General features: G+C 32.5%; 1 protein-coding gene and 1 long non-coding RNA gene across 2 annotated transcripts in view; one reads left to right on the top strand and one right to left on the bottom strand.

Annotated features, from left to right (window-relative positions):
• Positions 1–25,203, top strand: part of LOC108904589 (protein-tyrosine sulfotransferase) — a 464,159-nt gene that overhangs the window by 26,233 nt on the left and 412,723 nt on the right. The gene's annotated exons all lie outside the window — the stretch shown is intronic.
• LOC108904591 lies at positions 11,771–12,551 on the bottom strand. Its single transcript, XR_001964239.2, has 3 exons — positions 12,484–12,551; positions 12,267–12,425; positions 11,771–12,000 (listed from the first exon to the last, which is right to left on the bottom strand). It is a non-coding gene; the product is annotated as an uncharacterized LOC108904591 (long non-coding RNA).

Raw genomic sequence — 25,203 nt, 5'->3', positions numbered from 1 at the left:
CAATAATTTGTAGCGTGTTCCTCGTTCGTTCTGCCGTGGTTGGCAGAATATGGCGTCTCTTGTTAGAAAATAGTTGTGATTTTAGTAAGTGAAACGTGATTAGTGTTTATACATGTATTTTGGATAAACTTTTAAGGTGTGAATATGGTTAGACAGTGCAGAATTTGTAAGAAATTGGATTATAAACATCCACATCAGCTATCCTTCCACAGGTAAGCGTGCTTGAAGGCGACTTTGGAATGTATCTGCAACTGTGGCCATTGTCGTGGGTATGGGTAACTTTTATTTGAATAACGGTAAAATTTTATAAAACTGACTTGGTATTTTTTTAAATTTTTTGCTGAAATAGTAAGAAAACAATAATATGAACCACTTTTGGCCATTAAAATCAAAGGAAAATGCTGCACCACAAATAAGTTACAGACATTATTTATATTTAATATATTTATAGGTATTTCAATGTTATCCCTTATACCCAACATTACAAATTTTAATCATTCATCATTTTCATTTCCCTCTACGACAAAAACCTTTTAATAAAAACTAAATAAATACAACAGCAAAAATATGGCGGTGGTTCACTTATACATAAAAATACCGAAGATGCAATCGACTGAAAGTTGCATTCATTCAACCATTTGATGTTCTCCTTTGGGAATATATTTTTATGTCTCACTGAAAATTTGCCTCAGTATTCTAAAAGTGAAATGTGAACGTTTTTAGGATGGTGCAACAAGATGGATCCCCATGATGGATGGGGATGGTGCAACAAGAAAGAAATGGTTACAGTTATTGGGATTCCAAGAAGTTATAAAATTTTTATATTTTTTTATTATAAAAATACTGAGTAGCTGTTGAAATATATTGACTTAGGACTATAAAATATTTTATTTTGACCCATCCAAAATGTACGACATTGGAGATGTAATCGCGCGCATCAGTTGGATGAAAATAAAGCCCTCTGCTTTCCACTTGTCTAGCTTCACTCAACATATGAGATAGACTGTGACATGCATAGTCCCTTTATTTAAATGTCCTTGGTATATTTCTACATTCCTAATATATTTCGAAAAAAAATTGTTTTGCGCTATCACATTGAGAGGATACCGTTGACTGGCATATGGGTAAGTTGATCTAAAATGTCTTATTTCGACTAGGAATCTATGCTGGCTTGGTGGTACATACATTTCACGGACACCCTGTGTGTAAAACATGAACATTTATTTGTTTCCAAATAAGCCGTAACCTATTTTTAATGTATTGCTATTTTATGTATCTGTATTTGGCACAATGGAATATATTCGGCTATTTTTTCGGCCACATTAGAAAGGCGTAACGAATACGGTCATTACGAAACACATAACTGGCTCCCGGTGTGTCGCAGAAACGATAATAATCACTGTCAATCAATTTAATTTATTAAACGTCGCCTTGTCGTGCCAAAAAAAGTGCAGCCTGTTGGACAGTCCGACCTTTTATGGTCATAAATGGGTAACTGTACGGATCGCGAGATAAATATATCCGCAAATAATTGGCGTTTAACGTGTCGGTTTGCCTTTCCAAAGATCGGGACTCATTTCATCCATATGTAATTGCATCTAAGTGGCGTGTGATTTTGGTGTGTCACATAATCGTTTGTTTCATCGTTAGTGCCACTGAGTTTAGTATCTGCACCTTTTCGATATACAGTGAGCGGCTAAATTACGGAACAAATTATATAAAACTGTAATAATTTTTCTTTATAAATGCGCCGAGACGGGTCGATTTTATTTAGTTTTTTACCATTTTTTCCGTGCACGATTTTTTTTTAAATGCACACCCTGCATATTTCTACAGATTTGTATAGAATGTCTCTCACGAATACATTAATGTAGATATCGATGGGTCTATCTTTAATAATAACGGAAATATAAACAAGAATGCCCAATAAAAAGAAGGCAAGAAAAAACGTGGATTTTTGCTGTGTTTGTCATGTCAATCAGACTTCAACTGTCAGTTTGCCACATTTTGTCCTGGTCGAGATGCAAGTAAAATACTCTGAATAGGCACATTCAAGTGAAACCCAAAACATTTTAATTCTTGTTGGATACGGAGATATAACGACATATCAGCCGATCTATAGTTAGTAAAATCGAGAAGAAATTTAGAGGAGCTGGGGCAACACATAACAAATGGTTAACGAAAATGTAAAACTTAATGTTTTGTTCAGTATGGAAGAGAATTTTCACAGCACTTCTCGAGAGATTGCAGCAGATAATGGAATTTCTCAGCATTCGGTGTTACGTGTGCATCATAAAAAAAACTAGTATCCTTACAAAGTCCAGGAATTAAATGAAGATGATCCCGACGGCCGCTTGCAGTTTTGTGAAAAATTATGCAGGATTTATGTAACCATAATCCACCACCACATTCTTTTTTCGGATACGTTTTGCCTATATGGCACAATCAATTGACAAAATTACAGGTATTGGAGTAGAGAAAGTCTTGACTTCATTGAGGCATATACTCAACATCCTCAGAAAGTGAACGTGTGGGCAGGGATGGTTGAAGACAGAATTATTGAAACTATGACAACATGAGGACAACACTATTTGGATTTACTAAGAAATGAACTTATGCCTGTCCTTATATAAGTTTTTCCAAATGTAAATAATCCTCAAGCACTGAATGATAATATTTGGCTTCAACAAGATGACACACCTCCCCACTTTGCACGTCGTGTTCACGAGTATTTAGACAACTGTTTTCCTGGGAGGTGGATTGGTAGACGAGGACCCATAGAGTGGCCACCTCGAAGTCCATCTTACACCCCCCGATTTTTTCTTGTGGGGTTATTTGAAATCAAAAGTCTATGTAACCAGACCGCAGAATTTACAGTAAATCAAATAAGTGAAGAAATGAGCACAATTAATCCAGAGGTCATTCGCAATGTACAAGTAGAATGTGTTCATAGGTTTGCTTATTGCCAAGTGGCTGATGGATGGCATTTACAACATTTGGTGTAAATGAATAATATTTTAATTTTGTTTGTTTATATTTAATTTAGTTTGTTCTTAATGTATTAAACCTTTTTTCTTGCCTTCTAGAGATAAACCCATCACCATCTACATTACTGTATTCGTAAGACAATGTTCTATTCAAATCTGTAGAAATATAGAATGCGTTCCATTTAAAAAAAAATATAGAAAATCGAATCCATGCAAAAATCGACAAAAAACAAAATAAAATCGACCTGTTTCGATACCAATTTGTTCCATAATTTAGCCGCTCACTGTATAATTTGTGTAACGTCAGTTATTTATATTTTAGATTAGGAGACAACCATTTTAGATAAAATTTCAATAACAATTTTACAAATAATTAGATAATATGTTTTGATCTGTAAACCCTTCACAGTAATATTTTGTTTAATTTTTATCTCAACAATCAAGTAGGTGCTGTAAATAAAAAATGTACATTGTTATAATCCGCGTGACTGTCAGTGTGTATGACAGAGAGAATATGTTCGAAGGAAATCGATGAAAAAAATTACTGGCAAAGTGAATATGTCGAAATCCACAATTGTAAATATAATTAAAACGTACCAAGTAACTGAAGGTTTCGTTTCTTTCAGTTGTCTAGAGCTAAAATAAATATATTAAAAATTTCACCGTATCATCAAATCTGTAACTTGTGAGAACCTACAAAATATAACTGATATATCTAAGACCATTATGAGTGTAGTAAAATGTGTTTATTTAATACTGTTATATCTTTATTTATTTACTTTTTTTTATTATTTTATGATTTTTTGGTTTTGATCGTTATATTTAACCATCATGTTATTTTAATTAGTTGGTGTTTCACTCACCCTATAAATGAATATTCTCTTGCCGTATAAATAAACCTTACAAGTTGCCCTAATCTCCTAGGGCTACCCTTTTAGCGATGCCCCCGGGAGAGACCAATTCCATAAAAAAGGAAATCCCTTTTTCCGGACCTTTCAGCGAGTTTGCTGTTGTGGGTTCGCACTTTGCCCGCATCTCGGGGCGGGAGTTAACTAAGAACCCGTCCGTGTGATGGAAATGTATCCGCATGCAAAAAAAGGCAATCGATCTTGATAGATGTAGCGGCTCGAAGGTGACCGGTGTGGTAGAACCGATTTCTTGCGTAGGCCAGGAAATATACAGTTGGACGCGACTTTTTATTTCGGCAAGCTGAATCACTATAGATATATGTGTGCTGTAAGGAATTTTCTTTTAGAAAACAGCTTCTATTCGGTTAGGGAATATTTGGAGTTTTAGTGTGTTTTGTACATATCTTTATAAGAGAAAAACGTGAATGTACGTAAAAATTATACAGTTAACCAACCTGTAAACAATCTTCCCCCCATTTTTATGACTGTGGAAACTAATATGTTATTATACATAATATATAATCAATCAATCAATCAATCAATCAATCAATCAATCAATAAATCTTTATTCATCCAGTTGATCATACAATGATATAGGATATGTCAAAAACAAAAATTTACAGACATTTTTTTAAAAATAAAATACAATAAAACTACACACACAAAAAAAAAGATATGTACAAAACAACACACTAAAACTCCAAATATTCCCTAACCGAATAGAAGCTGTTTTCTAAAAGAAAATTCCTTACAGCACACATATATCTATAGTGATTTGCTGGGACTTATGCACTCTTTTATCGTAATTTTCCATGATCGTTTTGCACAAATTCTGCTCAATTTCCTCCTTCAAGCCATGGGTGGTCGTGGACTTGTTGGCACAAACCTGTAACCTGAGTGGTTATTTTTTTTATCTATCTATCTACCGTTATGACCAGTATCATAACGATACTAGATTTCAAAAGAGTTTACTATTGACTTCTCGAAAGGGAGTTTATAAAATTTTATCATCTACACTTTAATTAATACGACGATCTAAGTCTACTACTTGTTCAAAATCATTGCTAATTTGCTTTGCAAATTTATTACTCCCGGTGACAAGAGGCGCCAGTTTCTCAACGACTTTATGGCGACGCTAAACCTACTTGAAGACCCTTAACTATTCAATAATTTTTGTTGACTGAGTTGACCCATCCGTTCCGAGAACTAACGAATAATCTATCACGAGTCCCGGCTTTTGTTACTAACCTTAGACTTAAAAAAAAACCCAAAGAAAAAAGTCCAACTGCATAAATCGCGTGATCTGTGATCACCAAAAAAGGAAAACTACACGATCAGGAAATGACGCATGCAGTAATTGAATTGTTTCTTGCGATGTATGGCATGTGACACCGTCTTGTTGAAACCACATGTCGTACATCAATATCTTGCATTTTAAGCACAAAAAACTGGATTATCATGTCGTGATAGCGAACACTATTAATAGGTATTGCCTGACTAGTCACATTTTCGAAGAAGACGATGATGCCTCCAGACCAAAATCGGCACCAAACAGTGATACGTTGTGGAAACATTTGTTTCTCAACAATCTCTCGTGGATTTTCTGAATGTCAAGTGCGACAATTTTGTCGTCTATCAAGACGAAAATAAGCCTCATCGCAAGACGATTTTTTTTTAAAATCAGCATCCACCTGTTCCATAATCCTTCAACGAACTCTCTTTGCTTCTTGAAATGTCCACTTCTTGACCACGGTGCCGAATTGATGTTCCTGGACTCTCAGCAACACTCCCACTAACTATTCCGATGTTTTGTGTTGACCGACATGTTGAAGAACGACCGTAGTGTTTAAGATCAATTAATCTCTTCACAGTTAAAACACTACTCCGACCATAATTTGTACGAAAATTGCGAATTGTAGCTGCCAAATCTTCATTTCTAAAATATTTCTCAACAATGAAAACGTGTTGTTCTTTCTTGTAGCGCTCCATTTTTAATAACCCCGGCCAACTGTCACGCGGTTTTTTTTTTCGTTGGCAACACTATACTGCACAAATACCCGATATAATCATATAAAAATTATCAACATAAAATAGGAACTTCCTAAGTCAGCATAGTTGCTTTCTTTGTCATGTTCTGATTGGAGTTTATCAAATATCCGGAGAATTAGGAATCGGAAAAATACGAAATATGTATATCTGTTAAATTTAAAAAAAAATGGGAACCTTTATTGATATATTATAAGCACGTAAAAATTTCTAAACGCATTAGTTACATTTATTTCTTAAAATTTTAAACAATTACATTTTTGAATAGGATGTTCGGTGTAATGAAATCGTTTCAAATTATTTCTAATCAATCATAATTTGTATTGAAACACGCAAACTTGCCGTAATTGCCCGTTTTTTGTTATGTATTTACATTTAAAACTATAATTTAACGTCCTTGTCCTTGATAAGTGTTTATTAATCCAAAACAATAGACTTATTTTTTTTGGTTGGACAAATAATGGAGTAGTGATGATGATTCAGGCGATGTCAGTAATTGGGACAATCCGTATCTAACAAAATTCTCCACGGAAATGTTCAGGTCGTGTTTTTGTTACCTGAAAACAAGTCATGCTATTTTCTTTGTTTCATAGAAATTATGATAAATTTCAAAATACAGGGTGGGTAATTAATAATGGTACATAGCTTCATGACGATGATTGTTAACGTAAAAATAAAGCGATTGAGCCGAACATTTCAATTGTTGCTCCTTTTCGTCCTACCGGGTGTTAAAGTTGAAAATTTATTTTATATTTTTTGCTATATTTTGTATGGACCGATTGTTTTGGAAATTTGTAGATTTACGTTTTTTGAAGTGGCGAATACGAATATGCAAACAGTGTTGGGGTCGCGTCTAGGGGGCGCTAGATATACTGTTCTATCAATGTAAAAATATGTATTAAGACAAACATTACAGCAACTGATTTATTATGCATATCTTAACAAATTATTAATAATTAAAGATTCTCAATAAATTTCTGTTTGATAATATGAACTGATTCTTGAATATTTGTCCACAGTTGTTCTTGACTATTAATAATATCTTTGTAAACTAGAGATTTAAGATAACCCCAAAAGTAAAAATCCAGCGGATTTAAATCAGGGCTACGTACAGGCCATGGTGTCTCGTTACCGCGTCGAATCTAACGGTGCGGGAAATTTCTATTAAGATATCCTCTTACTTCTCGGGTATAATGTGTTGTTAATTTATTATGTCAATGCCTACTACTTTGGAAAAAATAATTTTTTAATTTAATTCTCGCCGATTCTCAAAAACTTAAAATGTCTGTAACACGAACACGGTTGAGTTTATCGATTTGTAACAAGTATACCTTTTTTATTTAGAATTTAATATAGTTCAATAACAATCTACCAATAAGCTGTATACCATTATTAATGACTCACCCTGTATATGATTTTTTTACGTCACAAAATTTCTATGCATATGTCTTATTTTATTTTTACGTCCATAAAAGTCGTTTGGCAGTCTCGAGTATATAATATCCAGTATATCAAACCCTTATTTATACTTTATATATGTCTGTTACGAAAATTGAGAGTTCCTTTTCTTTTTGCGAAGTCGGACGTTTCCTCCCGTCGCTTTCCTAACCATGTCCGGATCGAACAAACAAGATAACAAGTGCCAAATCTATAACGGAATCCCGTCTATGTATTCGACGTATCTATAAATCGGATGTCGCGCAATACCTAAAACAATCGTTACAGGTCATCTGTCAGGTAGACTTCTTCCGGTTTGGTGCATCTGACGGGGGTTTATTAAATTGAAAGATGTTACATTCTCTGCTATACAATACAATATTTTTATGATTGACCGCTGTAAATCAGACCAGAGTTTTTTTAATTTGTCCCTCCGACTTAGGCATTTTATGACTTGTGGGACTCAATTAATTTATAGAAATTTTTTGTTGTGCTCTCTAGAGGCTGCAGACAGCTATGTCCGGAAAATGTATAGGCAATCGGCTCTATGCCATAAAAACTTTGACAGAGCGGTGCTCCTCGCGCGTGCAGGCCGTTCATTAACGTAAACTTTTATTGCTGCTAGCGCGTTTATTACGTGAACTATAAATGTAAAACTTTCTGAAAATAAAAGTTTAACCCTTTCTTTAATTGTCTATAAAATTCCGGTCCGAACTATCTTGGGAACAAAGGGACTTAATAAGCTCTATTTAATACAAAAAGAGCGAATTCCCGAGCGGCTTTTGCCTGATCCTGGGACTATTCGTTTATAAAGCTATTTTGCACGTCTTGCTTTGTTAGTTGTAAAGGGCAGGTTAATTTCAACTTTTTGAGATTTTTGTTTTTCGATACGTTTCTTTGGATTAATTACAACGTATATCTACGATATTAACTTCTAAAATTAACATTTAGTAATTAAACAATTTTATGGTCAATCAAATCGGCGATTGGCACACGTGTTGGTACAAGGATTGACCGTCTTTTCCATAAATTTCATCAGTATCTATCGCTTTTTGCGCAAATTTGGAAAATTGATTTTTCTGCGTTCGACCTTTGTTTTACAGTTAATAAGTCGGTGAAATATGACTTTGGATACCTTAAAATTTTTGGTAATTTAATTGCTTACAACATAAAATAACTAATTTTCCGATAGGTCCTCTAGATGTCCTCGAAATAAAGTGCAATAAAATGTCTACTAATATTTTTTTACGTTCAAACTCTAATTGGACTGAAGTAATATTATATCAGATATTTTAACTTAATAAATGACATAATTAATCGAAAGTACAAGAAATGATGCATATTTATTAGGTCTTCCCTTAAAGTTCCTTAAGAACACGTAATTATTTCGAATCTTCCCACAGAGAAAAATTTCCGGTTGGCGTCCTAAAAAATATCAATTTCAGGTGTTCATTAGCGTCAAGCAGCTTGGGGACAATTTTTTATTCTTTTTTTGTAGACGTCCGATCCACAATTAATGCAAATTAAATGGTTATTACCCCCTGAAACGATTTTCTCTGACGATTTAATAAGTTGCCCCATTAGCTTTCAATTTACTCTAAACCACAGCGTGATTCGCAAAAAATTATTCCATCATTAAGGTACATTTTGATCATTTTCGGATAATAGTTGTTATTGATTGGTTGTTCTTTGTACAGCGTCTTTTATAACGTTTGTAATATATGTATGCAAACATTTTGAGAAGATATTTTGTGTGTGCCTACATATTGCTTTCAAAATAAAACCATTTAGTAAAACTTACCTCTATATTCGAACTTGTCTCATTTAGCCACTAGGGCACTTCAAAGATAAGAAAAACTCGTAGTTTTATTCGAAATAATTTTAAAATCCCTTTTTCGATTTAAATTAAATTTAGTAATTATGTAGGACATCTGTACATATGTCACTTTGCAATATGTTTCAGACAAAATATTACATTTTATTGTCGAGAGGCCCAAACCAATGAACTTTAAATATCTCCTGATATGTTATTGCAAAAGTTTCAATTTGATATGCGAATTTGTGAAATCAATGTTAGTTCTTTTCAGTTAGTTCAATTGTTTAATGCATTTGTTTCTTTATTTACATTTATTGTGTAACTGTGTATCAATAAATGTATTATTATTATTATTACATATAGATATACATACAATATATTATTATGATTATTAAATACAAATACAGACAAGCTTATAGTAGGATCATATTCGATGCAAAGTAATAAATAATTGCCTGTCAAGGGAATCAATGAAGTACGCTTTTAAGGGTTTTACAAATTGAATAATTTCTTTATACATTATGAAGGGACGAGGGGATCAGTTCAGGTCTGGCACCCTTGTTCCTACAAAAATTCCTTTATTCTCATAAACTATTTATTTTAAATGTAATTTATTATAAATCCAATTTGTTTCTTAAATTCCACATATGTACTACATTTTACCTTTGTACGCGCCACTGTTGTTTACTTGTTTTTTGGAAGCGCTCTCTAATTGACGGCAAAGCTCGCCAGGTGAGTATTTGACGTATAACCGACCAGTTCGTACACTCGATGCACCTGAGCTACTACCAGAACACAGTGCGTATGCAGCGGTATTTCAGATTTTACATTGAATTTTATTTTAAATTTGAAATTATTTATCTTACGCCTCCGAAAAATGATGACACGATTTTCCTTTGATAAAAGACCGACAACTTTTTGTTCTACTTTGCATCGAATACGATCCTACTATAGTTATAAAATAGATGAACTCTCCTTATTTTATTTTTTTAAGCTTTAATTCAAAATTGTTGCACTTTTTATGGTGCTCACTAACATAAGTGTTTTGTCATGATCTGACCGAAAACTAATCAATTTGCAAAAAAATGTGACGGTTTTCAGAATGTTCGAAAGCTTAAAAAACTTAATCAATCAATGATTTTGGATAAAACATTTATTTTTTGTCATTTGTTCGTTGTGATGTTTATCCAATAAGTGAAACTTGTGAACCTGTATGTTGACACACTTTATCTTGATTTTTTTTTATTTTTTCGGAACATACACGGAAAACAGAAAAAAAAACATTTTTTCAAAGCAACCATAATTAAATTGTCTTTTATATGTTTGTCCATGACCCTGTCCAGCTTCTTAAATATTTAAATCCTTCACTCTTAACTGTTAATGATAATTAATTTTGGAAAATTTAGTTTACTCAGCTTAAATTCGATTTGTATTTAAATTAGCTAACCGGAAGAGCAATATTGAACCATAACTATCCCCTCAAGCGTCACAAATATAGTAAACCAGAGACAATAGATAACTATAGATAGCTAACTCGAGTGGAGGGGTAAGGACTGTAATAAGCATCAGCGCCAATGTGCCAAGTAGAAGTCATTTAGCGGGACTTTTAAAATATATTGATAATATTAAATAATAAACTTAATTTTGCCTAAAATGATTATATCTCATACTGAGACTGTAAATAATATACCATAAAGAGACAGTATGTCACATTACTTTAAATTTTGAAACGTCATCAAAGTAATGTACAATAGTGTTTTTTTAAGTATATTATCTACAATCTTANAATCAGAGACAATAGATAACTATAGATAGCTAACTCGAGTGGAGGGGGAAGGACTGTAATAAGCATCAGCGCCAATGTGCCAAGTGTATCAAATAGAAGTCATTTAGCGGGACTTTTAAAATATATTGATAATATTAAATAATAAACTTAATTTTGCTTAAAATGATTATATCTCATACTGAGACTGTAAATAGTATACCATAAAGAGACAGTATGCCACATTACTTTAAATTTTGAAACGTCATCAAAGTAATGTACAATAGTGTTTTTTTAAGTATATTATCTACAATCTTAGTATAAAATATAATCATTTTAAGCAAAAGTAAGTTTATTAAAACAACCCCTACATCAATAATCCTTCTACTTCATGGGATTATTTCTTAATTGTTATTGGCAAAAAATACTCCAACTCTAAAATACTAAATACTGCCACAGAAAAGTAATTTCAGACAATATAAGTGATATACATATTATTTAAAATATTGTTTCTTTCTAAAGGATACAATTGCTTATTTTGTTTTTAATTTTACTTACCTAATATGAACTTCAAATGATTTCTTTGCACTGTTGTAAACAGTTTTGTTTATTTTATTAAATAAAATGCCGCATTTGTTTTTTTAATTATTTATAGAAAATTACAATACGCTGACATATTGCAAGTTATATTATACTATAAAATATATAAATTAAAATACTTTACAAGCTAGACCACACAAACACATAAGGTATAAAGAACACGGCCTATATTATAAATATAGGCCGTGTTCTTTCATTCAAAATAAGCTTAATATGCAAATTGAAATTCAAGAAATGTTAAATTTGTTTAAACTACACTTTTACTAATAGAAACATGTCTAATACAAATATTTACACATACTATTTAAAATAAAGTAAGCACCTTTATATCTTCATGAAGTTTCAGTAATTGAGTCTACCGCACTAACTATACCTGTTCGGTTGGGGTTATACAATCTCTTGAAGTACCTGGTATTGAAATAAATGGATTATCCTCTTCTTCACCTTTAAAGAGAATTAAATTTATTACAATTTATACAGTTCTATAAAAGTATTACTAAATAATCAAATAAAATTCTGTAAAGGACACTGCAAATAAATTCATGCGTTGATTAAAAATAGTACATACTTCAGTCAACGATTTATGTTTATTTTACAGTAGTCACTAATTTATATTGCAAATAACCTCTAATAAAAGAATATACTAATCTATAAATGTAAATTGGAAACATTTAAAAAATTTAATTCTAGTTAAGTAAATGCGAAATTACCTGGCTGCCTTAATGTGATTTGAACTTCAGAATATATATTGGGTGTATTGCATTCAGTAGAAGTGCTTGGAATAGGATCTGGTACTTCCAAATGAGTTTCTGTTTCACAACTTCCATATTTATAAAGCGAATTTTCCTGTGTCGGACTTTCATGAAAATCTAAAATACACATACAAAAATATTGACACAATATTTTATTTAGTTTTTATATATTTACCTGACAAAAATAATATGGACAAACTTCCATATTTTAACTTTTTCTCCCCAGGAGTTCGACAAAATTCACTGCTTATCGCATACTCTGTGTATATAAGCAATTTGAGGATCAAGACTTCAGTGTATGATTACCAATACTCTTTACCCAAATATCGTATACCTGAAAGAAAGTGTAATAAAAATATTGTATATAGGTTAAACATTTACGGTACAATTGTTTCCTTTATATATGTGTTTTAATTCTTCCTTACGTTTTCATCACAATTCGGTCCACAACACACAAAAACCATTGTCCTATTATAGTTTATAATCAATTAACAATAAATAAAATACAACAATACCACAAAACCATCCACAAAACAAAATAAATTCAAATAGTAAATGATAAACTTGGTTCCTGTTTTATCAACAACACCCAAGATTCCTTGATGCCAGCGCCAAAATGGCAAGTGTATGAACTATTGCGTAATTCTCCCCCACCACAGAGAGTGCGCAGCCCCTGTAGTAAACTATCGTGCTGCTCGAGGTGCAGCTATTTGATAGGCTTTCGGAGTCATCCGAAGTGAACCCGATCGAGCTTCGGCTTATTCCGTCGTTCACGCTCGTAAGTGAGGATTTGAGCTACTGGTATTTCAATGGGGCCGATGCTATCCGATGATTTTTGAGAGCCACGTGATTACTGTTGTTTCAATATAGTTTGGATTGGGAATTTGTTACGGATTAATTTATTAAAATAATAAGACTTCTGTTATAATTTCAGCGTTTTTCCAGTAACTGGTTAATTTTTGATTTTCAGGCATTCGAAGGCCTCCTACGTACTTAAACGGAAACAAAAACTACAAAATTGAAAACTTTAAGTCTGTAAATAATATTTTGCATTGTGAAGTGAACAAACTTAAGATTTGATCGGATAATTTTTTATAATTGTATCTAAAATAGTAGAGTGATATTACACCCAATTACTTAATTGGTCAGATGGATTATTTTCTCTAGTTATATATTTTTTTGTACTTGGCAATACTTACGTGAAAACTTATGATTAAGAAATAGGGATGTCCATCTAGCCAGGTCATAGGCATAAATAATAAATGGCTTCATCCTATTTCCGGAAATTCATAAAACTCTAATTTAACAGGGCACTCTAATTCAACATCGCGAACTTTTCCATTTCCATCGAAGCTCGGTTCAAATAAAAGTCGCCTATCGGAATGACGAATAAAGACCATACGTATGCGGCAGCTTTTCCCTGGCGAGCGGAATACATCTCGGTGTGGGAGTTGAGACTCGAACTTTGAAGATGTCTTTGGATGGAAATTTACGAAATATCCCAAGGCAAAATAAGGGTGATTTACAACAGGTGTGCGAACTTCCCAATCCGAGGGAAAAAGACGAAAACTTTTTATGTAATAGTTCTGTTATAAAATTTCCCCGCTGAATTGAGGTGTGGGAAAACGGCTCGTTCAAAGCAGCCTTTGACAGGTTTTTCTGTGGCCTGACTAGAGCTTTATTTTGTATTTATATCGACGTATATAAGGTGGTCCGTATTCGTGTGCCGCAAAACATACTGCGGTAATAAGCACAGAATGTTATGAAAATTTTCTTAGTAAACTTTTGGTCGGTTGGGCCTATTTACGGAGGTAGAAAGTTCTAAAATAAAATTTGAAATTTTATGATATTTACTTCTGAAATGGCCTGGTAATAAAAACTTGAAACAGGCAGGTGACATTTCGGAAATAATATAATAATTAGTGGTGTAGATATGCGGGAAGCGGTGTGATTTTTATAAATAAAAAATTACAAATCATTGTATTCTTTAATCTTCTTTAATTAATTTTGTTTCGAAATAATGTTATTTTGTTTACATTAATTACATTTGGTTGTCGTGATAATCGGAATTTCAAAATAAACATTAGTACACAAATTAATCGGTAGGCTTTGAATATTGAATCGCAAACTGTTTTACATAAGTAATAAGCAAGCTATTTTAATAAATAAAAAAATCTAGTAGAGTTCTGTAATAAGACGATTCCAAAGTTGTATAAAAAATAATTATCTAAATAGAGCAATGGATTTTAATCTCTAATTTTGAATTTCCTTCATTTTGCTTTTTAATACCTAGTAATTTTACAAATATTTATATAAATTTGCAGTTAGTAGGCCGCCATTTTAAAATTGGGGGTCTGGGTATTTGTTGAGCACCCCAACAGTCATCTTTTCCTAAAGTTTCATCCAATTTCAGTCAAATTCGCTCTTGTTATTTAATACTGAAAATTTTACACATTTTTTCTTCACCGCTAATGTTGCAATGTAAAAAAAAATTGAGAACTTTCCCAAAAGACCATACTTATACCAATTTTCTCAGGAACAAAGTCGATAAGTATACCTCATGTCGATTAGAGGCTTATTTTCGGAGATATAAGTGAAAAACTGAAAAAAGTTCAATTATGTTTTTTCTTTTGTTATAAACAATATGACGTTCGATCTCTATAAATACACAAATTTAGGCATTTATTATGTGTATTTTTTACTTCATTTTAAGCCCATAAAATTTGAGTTAGACCCGATTTTCGAAACAGGCATGTGTTTGGTCTAATTCGTCCGGATTAATAACAATTTTTAAAATCTAGATAAGATTTAAATATGAAAAAAAAAACAGTTACAATTAGAAATTATAAAAACAGTTAGATATTTACATAACTGTCAACTTCATACAACCCGGTATAATCATGTATCCCATCAAATATATGTGTATACTGTCAAATCTCATCCAACTAGACGAACTGTAATAGTCAATGCACAACGGCAATTTTACGATCATAACCGATTATGCACCGAGAGGTGACGATCACTTAACCATTATAATTCCCGTTTTACACGCTAAAAACGGAAACATAAATCATTATGAAAAGGAGCTGTTATATAGGGTGATTCACAAATGGTGACCAAAAATGAAACCTCCTATTCTTTGGTGAATTTTAAGGCTAATCTTTCCTACAAAGTTTTTATCTAGGACGCTCGTTAAAAAGATACAGGGTGTTCTACTTGTTATTTAACTTGGGGTTAAAACAGAAAATGTATAAATACCAGTCATTGTGCACTGTTTTTTTAAACATATTTTTTAGTAGTAAGTAAAATATATCTAAAATTACAGAAATAGCCGTAGAAACACATTAAAAATTGAAAAGAATAAAAAAGTGTACACGATCACGCTCGTTGGAGAACATTATTTGAAATAAAAAACATTTTGGTTTTAACTACTAGCATTTGACAAATTGTTAGATATTTTACAAACTATTTTTTTTTACAAGATTTAATTAATTCTACAAATAATAATTTGAGAATGCCGTACCAGAATGTAAGATTATTTACGTCGTCATACTACGCAGAATTTTACGAAGAACTTAAATAATACACGCAGCAAAAAATTAAAGGAGTACAAAAATTTCCAAATTTTTTTAGTGATTTTTGAAAGTAACTTCGTGAAGATTCTAGTTTTGAAATTTTAAGATGAAAAATTTTTTTTGGGCATCACAGCCCAATCAAAAGAAATTTTACAATTTTTTTTTTCAGAACTGCATATGGGCTTAGACAAGTTTTCTGGCTTAATCAGAGTCATTTAGCCAGATTCATCAGCTTCATTTTGTTTTTCTTTTATTTTCTGTAGGATTGTTTCTCATTGAGATATCGGCTATTGATTTTTTTTTGGATCGTACAACGAACGGAAGGTGGGTTTTGGAAACTTGAATCAATCCTCTTCAAGGGGCTTTTGGTATGTTTGAGTTTTTTTATGCTCAGCATAAATTTAAAAAAGTGCAAAAAATGACATTTTCTGCTGTTTTGGAAAATCAACGACTACTTTGTGAATATTGCGAAAAGTACCAATGTTTGTAGGTATTCTTTTAGCTCAATACATACCCATGAGGCCTGTAAATTTTGAATTCGATCGGTCGAATCGTTTTCCTTTTCTGAATCGTCAAAATTTTATAAAAAATTAAAGCAGCAGGTTCATTGCTCCTTAAACATCAATTAATGATGAAGATGAAATAAATTTATTTTGTGTTATTCTCACAATTTTGCGTTAAATATTCATCAAATATCGAAAAAAAAAAACAATTAAATTTTGAAATGTTTTTCTCGATACGACAAAGTTAAAAAATTATAAAAAAATTTTCGAAATTTTTCTGTTCATTTAATTTTTTTGCCGAGTTTATGTAAACATATAACGTGTTCCATTAAAAATATAACAAATATTTTGACCGTCACGCGTTCGCGCATCGCTCTGTATATTTGAAAATAATTTTAAAATATAGTATTTTTGATTTCCTCGATTTGTTCGAAATTTCACGCAATTAATATGTGAATAATTCTCATAATTCTTCTTTTGCGTCGTTAAAGGTGTGACAAGATCTTGCTCCTCAGCGTGCACTCACCATTACGGCGACTGATATTTGCTTCTTTTCATATTGGACGGTTCAAAGGTCTCCGCTGCTCGCGTATTAGGCACTCGCTTGACTAAACGTCGTCCTTTCCCCAACTGACGACCTCTACATATGTTGTTTACAATCCGGCTCGATGTTTCTTGTTTGTTTTCGCACGGCCCTCTCAATTTACATTTCCTTCCCATAAAAATAATTTATTCCAGGCGATTACCGGCCATTGAGATGTTCACAAATCTACAATGATTACAGATCTTCGTTAGTAATTACGGTGTAATTATTGTGATGAATGGGATGTTTGGGAATTAAGATTGGACGTGACCAGGAAGAAAACTTAGGCGATTTTAAAATTCAATGCGTGCCAGAAAACGGCTAATTAGGCCTTGTAAAGGAGCAGTAATTATTTTATGGCGTGAATCATTATACGTGGTGACTCATTTGGATGTCATCAACAGTTTTTAATTGGAATTTGATAGCTGAAACGAGACAAATTTTCGTAAGGCTGATGTAACTGTACCCAAAGTGCAGTACAATCCTTTTTTTTTTGTACATTTGGAAAATTTAACATCCTCTACCTGGGATTTCTAGGACTTATCTATTTAGAGCCTGTGGCATTGGTGAAACAGCTTGTTTAGTTTTGTTTTTAGTAAGGCATTTGATAGAGTTCATTATGCCACTTTGTGTGCCAAACTTAGATATTTCGGTCTTGATTCTAGTGCTGTTAACTTTTTTCATTCTTACTTGTATGGAAAGCACCAAAAAGTTTTTTTTCATCCGCTCTGATAAATATAGGCGCGGGGGTTCCGTAAGGAAGCGTACTGGGCCCTTTGTTTTTTTCACTTTATACTGCGGATCTTCCTAATATAGTAAAACAAGTGAATACTCATCAATATGCGGGTGACTTCCAATTATATTTTCACTTTCCGTTAAGACTTGGATTCTTCAGTTAAAAAAATTAATGATGATGTAAATAGTATTGTATCGGTATCTCAGGCACATGGTTTGATTTTAAATGGTGCGAAAACTGTGCTACTTGTTGTTGGTAAACATAAAAACTTAATTAGTTCGGATCCTCTGTTCAAAATATCTGCAAATGGAAGTGTCATAAGTCCATCTGATTGTTGTAAAAACTTAGAGGTCTATGAGGATAAGAATCTTACAATTAGATTTACTTACATGTTAAATTTTTAATACAAAAATCCTATTCTAAATTACGATCACTACATACATAAGGATTATATAACGTCGGATATCAAATTGAGGTTATGTGGTTCTTTAATTCTGAGTAATCTAGCCTACTGTGATACTGTTTATTGGCCTGCCATTCTAAACAATGATAAGGAAAGCTTACAAAAAATACAAAATGCAAGTATTAGATTTTCATCACTTTAGCACAAAATTTAAACAATCTAAATGGCTTAATTTAAATGAACTCTTTCAATTAAGAATGGCTTGTCTAGTATACAAAATTGACAATACGAAGACACCTAAGTATTTATATGATAAACTTTCAAAGGACAGAGATATCCATAGTCGTTTTACCCGTCACAATAATCTGTATGTTGTGCCAAAACATGTCTCCTCACTCTTTCACAGTTCTTCTAGTTATAACGCTATACTTATATCAATAATAAAATATCTCGAGCAACTAAATCTTACGTATTTCTTTTAGGAAGTTGGTCAGGTCCAGTATACATATATGAGAAATGAATCTCATCAAAATTGTCTTTTTTTCATATACATAAATAGATTACATAACTAGCATTGATTATTATTATTGTTTTATTTTATTACAGACACGAGCTTGTAAACTGTCTTATATCTTACAGAAAGCTTATACAACTGATACAGTGAAGAGATATTGTGAGTGAAATTTATTAAAAAATAATAGAAATAAATGATAAACGATAGAATTAAGCAAGCCAAGTTTAGCGTAATAAATCTTGACTAATTTTCTGGAACAAATTACTCTTTAGATAAACCATAGGCTGCTTAATGAAAATCGCACTTATTTCAGAAACATCCTTGTACTTAGTTGTTTATTTTTTATTTTTTGGGTACTTTACCATCGGTCAATAAATTTAAATTAGCGAAACAAACCTTTGCGCGAAAAGTATCAGTCAAGGGTTATTTTTATGAAAATAATTTTGCCTAACCAAAAATCTCACACTGAAAAAAACAGACAAATACAAAATACAAGTGGCACATTACCCAAAAAATAAATAAATAAAATCAAAACTGTGCCACAAATAATAACTTTAGAGCCTTATAGTTTATTTTCAAATATATTTAGTTAAATCCTACCATAAAATCTCCCGTCGGAGTGCTAAATTCAATGACCGTAAACATTTTTAGGCCCTCTCTAACTCGATATAACACGGGAAATCTTTAAGTAACCCGGAGAGTTCCCGAAACACACTTAAAAACTCTCCCGGACCGCTGAATAATAAGCAACATCCGACGCACTTTTGTCCCCCCTGCTGCCTACTTAGCCTTTCTTTTGTTTCCTGAAACTTTCGCCTTCGCAATGCAATTCCGAAATTAGTTTACAGGAAAACAGAATGGGGCCCGAATTATTCCGGACCCTTGCCCGCTCGCTGAGACGTGATTTTTTTTTATTAGGCTGAATTGGCAGTCTTTGAGCTAGATAAAGTTGTTTTTGAGCAACGCTGCGCCCATTCAATTACACTCGCAGGGTGTTTATCCCGAAGATGTTATTGTATTCTTTTTCATTTTACTTTGAAACGTTTAATGGAAATCAGTGCTGAAAACAATGGCGAGATACGATCATTTTAATGCTGATGTCGTGTATACATACAACTATCTATATATTTTCTATACCTCTATTTTGGGTTCTTAATAAAAGAACATTATTTTCTTTTTTTAATAGTATCTCGCTTATTGTTACAGATGGACTCAACAACAGGGAACGTTCTATCCAAATATGTAAAAATATATAGGGTGCTCCATTTAAATTAACAAAGTTAATCCGCAGCCATTTTGATTGGACTTCATTTGTTTGTCAAATATCATTTTCGAAAAATTTATAAAAAATCGTGCAACTTTTATATTTTACATTTTTTTTAACTCTTAAAGTAAAAAAGTTAAAGGGGGATCAAAATATAATGAATCACTCTGTACATCTTAATACTGAATACACCCTCGGGATGGCATTGGTTTGGTAGAAAAACTTTCATCTGGTTTTCTACTGAAATGTTTTAATTCTTAGAAATTATGAGCACTTCTTTGCAATTTGACTATTTTTTTCTGTTCCTATGTCTACATCATTGCATGTAATTCCTTTTGTACTCTGCTTTTTAAGCATCGCTTTATCCTTTACGATTTTCATAGTAATCATAGAAAGTCCAGCTTCAATTGGCCTCCATATCGATTATATAGGTCTCGAGTGATGTGGTTCCATCTATAAGGTAAAGTATATCATTGGACCTTGTTTCTATCTAAAGAAGCAAATATGGTTTTAATATATTAGTCCAGGAGAATTACACATTGACATGGCTGTTGCTTGACGTAACTTGGATATTAGTAAAAATCGGTCGAAAATAATATATACAATGAAAATATAAGGTTGCGCCAAGAAAAAAAGTTGTGCTATTTGCAGAAAAAATTAAAAACTGCAAAAATACTCAAAAATGACGTGTTTTTTCTAACATTTTCCAACATAACTTCTTAAATATGCAGTTTGCAGAGAAAACTATTACTGGTGAAATTGTTTGTTATGAAATTTGCTACAAGATAGAATTGTTTTGATACCTGCGCATATCATATTTTTGTTGTTAAATAGCCAAAACAACGTAAGAAAGTGATGAAAATCGAGGTAATTTGGAAGTGTCAAACTGACAGGCAAGAAATTGTCCAATTCTACTATAAATGTAGATGTAAGTACTTTAAACGATTATAAAACGAAATTCCAGAACCCGATCCAAATCGGTCTAATAGTATTGGTATGAGACAATTTGTTACTAAATTTCAGCGCCAAATGTCGTTATTTTTTTACTTGAATGCTGGGGTTAAAGTTAGGCATTTTAATCTGCGCTGATTTTTTTACACTTACTTGGACCCCTTAACAATCATATAGAATCGTTAGAATATCAATTTTCTTTTTTTGAATAATTTTTGGTGCGAATTTAAAAGTTATAAAAATTTTGACTTTATAAACAATTACTTTCGTGAAGCGGTTTTGTGGGTTGGAAAATATACCAAAGTACTAAAAAACAGTCCTCGGAAAGACGCTTAACTTGAAAAAAAAAAAGAACGTTCAAATCGGTCCTATAAGTTCCGAAATATAGATTGTGTCAAAGTCAACAAGCGCTTGCTGCAAAACTATGTATAATGTAACAACAATAAAAATTGAATTTGGTAGGTTTTTTCACGAACTTTCCGTATGTGTTTTTATAAATATGATCGCACGTGTGCTTTTTTTATGAAAATTCAATGCATATCGTCAAGCCGACCATTTGTGCCGCAAAACCGAGGGGAGGAGATGAATTATAGAAATTGAAATCGCGCGTTCAAAAAAAGCGCGCGCGCTTCGGCGTTCAATATCTCGGCTTCTATGGCTCCGATTTTGATGATTTTTTTTAATCGATAAAGCAAAATGAGAGGAATTCAATTATCGAGATTTCATTAAAATAGCTACAATAGCTTACAAATTTGCTACAAGAAATAGTCTTGTAGCAAATTTCATAACAAACAATTTCATCAGTAATAGTTTTTTCTGTAAACTGCATATTTAAGAAGTTATGTTGGAAAAAGTTAGAAAAAACACGTCATTTTTGAGTATTTTTGCAGTTTTTAATTATTTCTGCAAATAGTACAACTTTTTTTCTTGGCGCAACCTTATATTTTCATTGTATATATTATTTTCGACCGATTTTTACTAATATCTAATCTACGTCAAGCAACAGCCATATCTCGAAGGTTTTGAGCTTAATTCTCTTGGAGACAATATATCAAAAGGAAACGAACATACTTGAATTCGGTCATGTACACAAATTGGCCAGACTAGAGCTGACGTTCGATCACTCGTCATGGTGGTCCCGCCAATTCTCGGAGGCAGCTCTTCGGTATAGACTCTCGGGATTTGATCGATTTGTGAATATGAACTTGTCCCGTCGCCGTCGTTATTATTTATTTATGTAAGACAACTCGGTCTCGTGAAATTCTCTGCGTCCTACAAGGGTTATTGGTGGTCTATTTGCTAATAGCATCGGACTCTACATGCGATTGAGGTATTTCGCGACTATGTAGGCAATATTGGGTGTTGGGTTGGAAAATTGGTGGTAATTTGGATTCGAAGCATTACTGAAAATATCGATTTCGGTTCACCATATTCTGCTTCACAGAGTTAGATTTGATTTGCACCTATATTTTAATTCATTCATTATTTTGTAAGTTATGTTTTAGATTGTAGACATCTGCAATCTATGAGTATATTTCAGATTTTATTATAGACTCTACCATACTCAGTATTCATTACCCACTGTATACACTTTACATATTATGTATTTTAAATATAAATGTTCCTTTATAGTGGCTTGTCATATACAAATTGTGTTAGTCTTTTGGATAATAAATTATTATTGTTATTAATAAACTGGAAAGTTATTTCCGTAAATGACAAGTTGATTCGCACATTTTAGCATAGATTAGTCATTTCGGCAAATTGTACAAGACGGGTTATCATAAAACGCGATTATAAGTAATGATACATAGCATATGTGAAAAAATTAATAGGAAGATGCTGCTGATGTAAGTTTTCTTTAAAAATACGTGTATAAAAAATTGCGAATATCTCGAAAACGAGTGTACTTAGTCTACGATTATTTTGGAGTTCTTTTTTCATTATTTCGTACTACTTGTATAACAGCCAGCGTATTTTATTGCACGGTATTTATATGCGTAAATACATGTCGATTCATTTTATTGCTCTACCAATTGACAATACCACTGAATTGTTGTCAGGCGCGAATTATTGAGACTTTATTAATGTTGGTAATGTTTCGACACTTCTACATGAACGTCAATCTCAAAAGTAAAAAATATTTACTGAAGTTTAAATTGTCTATCGAACGGATTTTTTTTTGTAATTGGGCTCGATGTAACAGCTTTTTTAATTATTAGCTGCCAAACACAGATGCCTATATTCTGTACAAAGTTTTATGTGTATATGTATTTATTTTCCTTATCAATTCTGGATGTAAGTTTTTCTTGCTGCGGGGATATTTTTTTACGCGAAATACGTCTGAAATTTACCCAACATATTGTTTTGATTAATTATAAAATTAAACTGCCGCCTATCTGGAAACTCATCAGTGCAAACAATGGGCCCATTTGGGTGTATTCATCGAGGTAAATCTCACGAAAAGATAATAATTACGGTTGGGTTCCCGGGATTTGTTTTTCTGTTACCATCTGTGCATGTTCGGTTAAAAAATAAAAGAATGGACCTAAATAAAAACGAAAGTGGTGTTAGCAGGTTGCAAGGCAGTGACTCATTTTTGTTCTACTTTTAATAAAGACTGGTTTTAATTTGAGCTATTTTTAATGTTTTAATGAACTTAAATTGTTACAAAAGATTAGCGAAAGTTGTTGTGCAGTCTACTGTTATTACAAAGACTTAATTCTTTTGTTTGTTCATGTGAATAATTTTGTTTAAAAAACTCACTCTAACATTCTAAACTTGTACACGTTCCTGTAAACAGTATCGGGTATTAAATAAGGAAAATTCAGTTTTTTAAACGTCATGTTTCTCGAAAGCTTTCCGATGAGCTTTTTTTGGTAATTTTCAACTGAATCCGACATTGAGGTTTGTCAAATATTTTTGTCATGTTCTGCATACGGTGTTTCAGTGATCTGAAAAAGCTCTTAAAAAATATCTAGGGGTACCTACTATTTATACAAAATGCAACTGTTACTGAGATATAGGGGTAATGTCGTGTTACCGAAATATTGAGCTTATTCAGTCAGCAAGATAGTTCGAGCTGTCATGGAACTGAAAGATTAGGCTGTCCAGATAGTTACGGATCACGATTAGTTCACGATCAGCATCTTGTAGATGGTCCACGCTTTAATTTGGGTCCGGAGACATGCTTAGGCACTTCACTTGTTTTTTGAGTTGAAAGAAATTTTTTATTTTGATACCGCTGGGTCTTTGGGTCCTTTGGGACATCGTCCTTGACCTTGGCTACGGTCGATTTGGTTTGAACTGGTTTTTTTTCTGGTTTTTTAGTCCCGAATAGAAAGTGTGGTGAATTTTCCAAATAATAACCTGCGAAAACGAAATATTTTTTAATGTTACTCTAAAACTGTTCAAAGCTTGATTAACTGATCAGGCGATTAGACTGCACATAATACTGATTTATTTTATAAAGTATAATCACAGTCTAATCGCCTGATTAGTTAATCAAGCCTTAATCGAGAGTCATTATAGCTTGTTTACACAGGAACAGTCAACTAAATTTTAACTAAATTTTAAGTCACTTGAACCTATTTGAACAGCGCATATGTGGTAACAAGTTATGGAGCAAGTAAAAATTTAGTACACTGGAATAGAATTTATTCTATTTTTTCGTGCAAGTTGACGACTTGCACCGAACTTTTCCCTCCTGCTGATCCACTTTCGCTCCCAAAGTCGTTTAGGTCTATTTTTCTCTTCATATATTTCTTCATTTATTTCTTCTAATATAATATTTAGGATATCGCGTATGCCATTAAATTCTTCTACAAACTGCTGCCTCACGTTCATCTCGTCAGGTTTGCAAATATATAAACTGCACTAGAACTTACCAACAACTAAACTTAGAACTTACCAGTGCGAACATCACTTGCAGAAAAAGCAGTAACTTAAAATTTCGTTACCACTTACCTACTGTCCCCGTGTAAACAAGCCTTTACTTTCAAAACATTCATTATCTCGACTTCTGGATCACGTACAAAAATTCATTTGTACTTAATTTGGAGTAGCTCGACGAGATAAACCAAAATATGACGTTTACAGCATACAACGTTTACAAATTGATATATATCAATTATCGAGACGTATTCGCCCCCCCCATCTTCAGAAAAAACTGAACCGGTTTCAGTTTTATTTTCTTCTGAAGAAAAGAATATTCTCAAAATATCAAGAAGTCCAAACCGATGACGTGGCAACTAGTCCAGTATTTGTTCACCCAGTGACAATATATTTAAATCTGTAAACCAAGCTTTTGTGTAAATCGTCTTATTTTTATCCTGGGGAATTTATTTTTTACACTTTAGTAAAATTT

Source organism: Anoplophora glabripennis, unplaced genomic scaffold, assembly GCF_000390285.2.
Source record: "Anoplophora glabripennis isolate ALB-LARVAE unplaced genomic scaffold, Agla_2.0 scaffold131, whole genome shotgun sequence".
NCBI lineage: Eukaryota > Metazoa > Arthropoda > Insecta > Coleoptera > Cerambycidae > Anoplophora > Anoplophora glabripennis.
The sequence above is the reverse complement of the archived record's forward strand: the minus strand, read 5'-3'. Positions and strand labels throughout refer to the sequence as shown.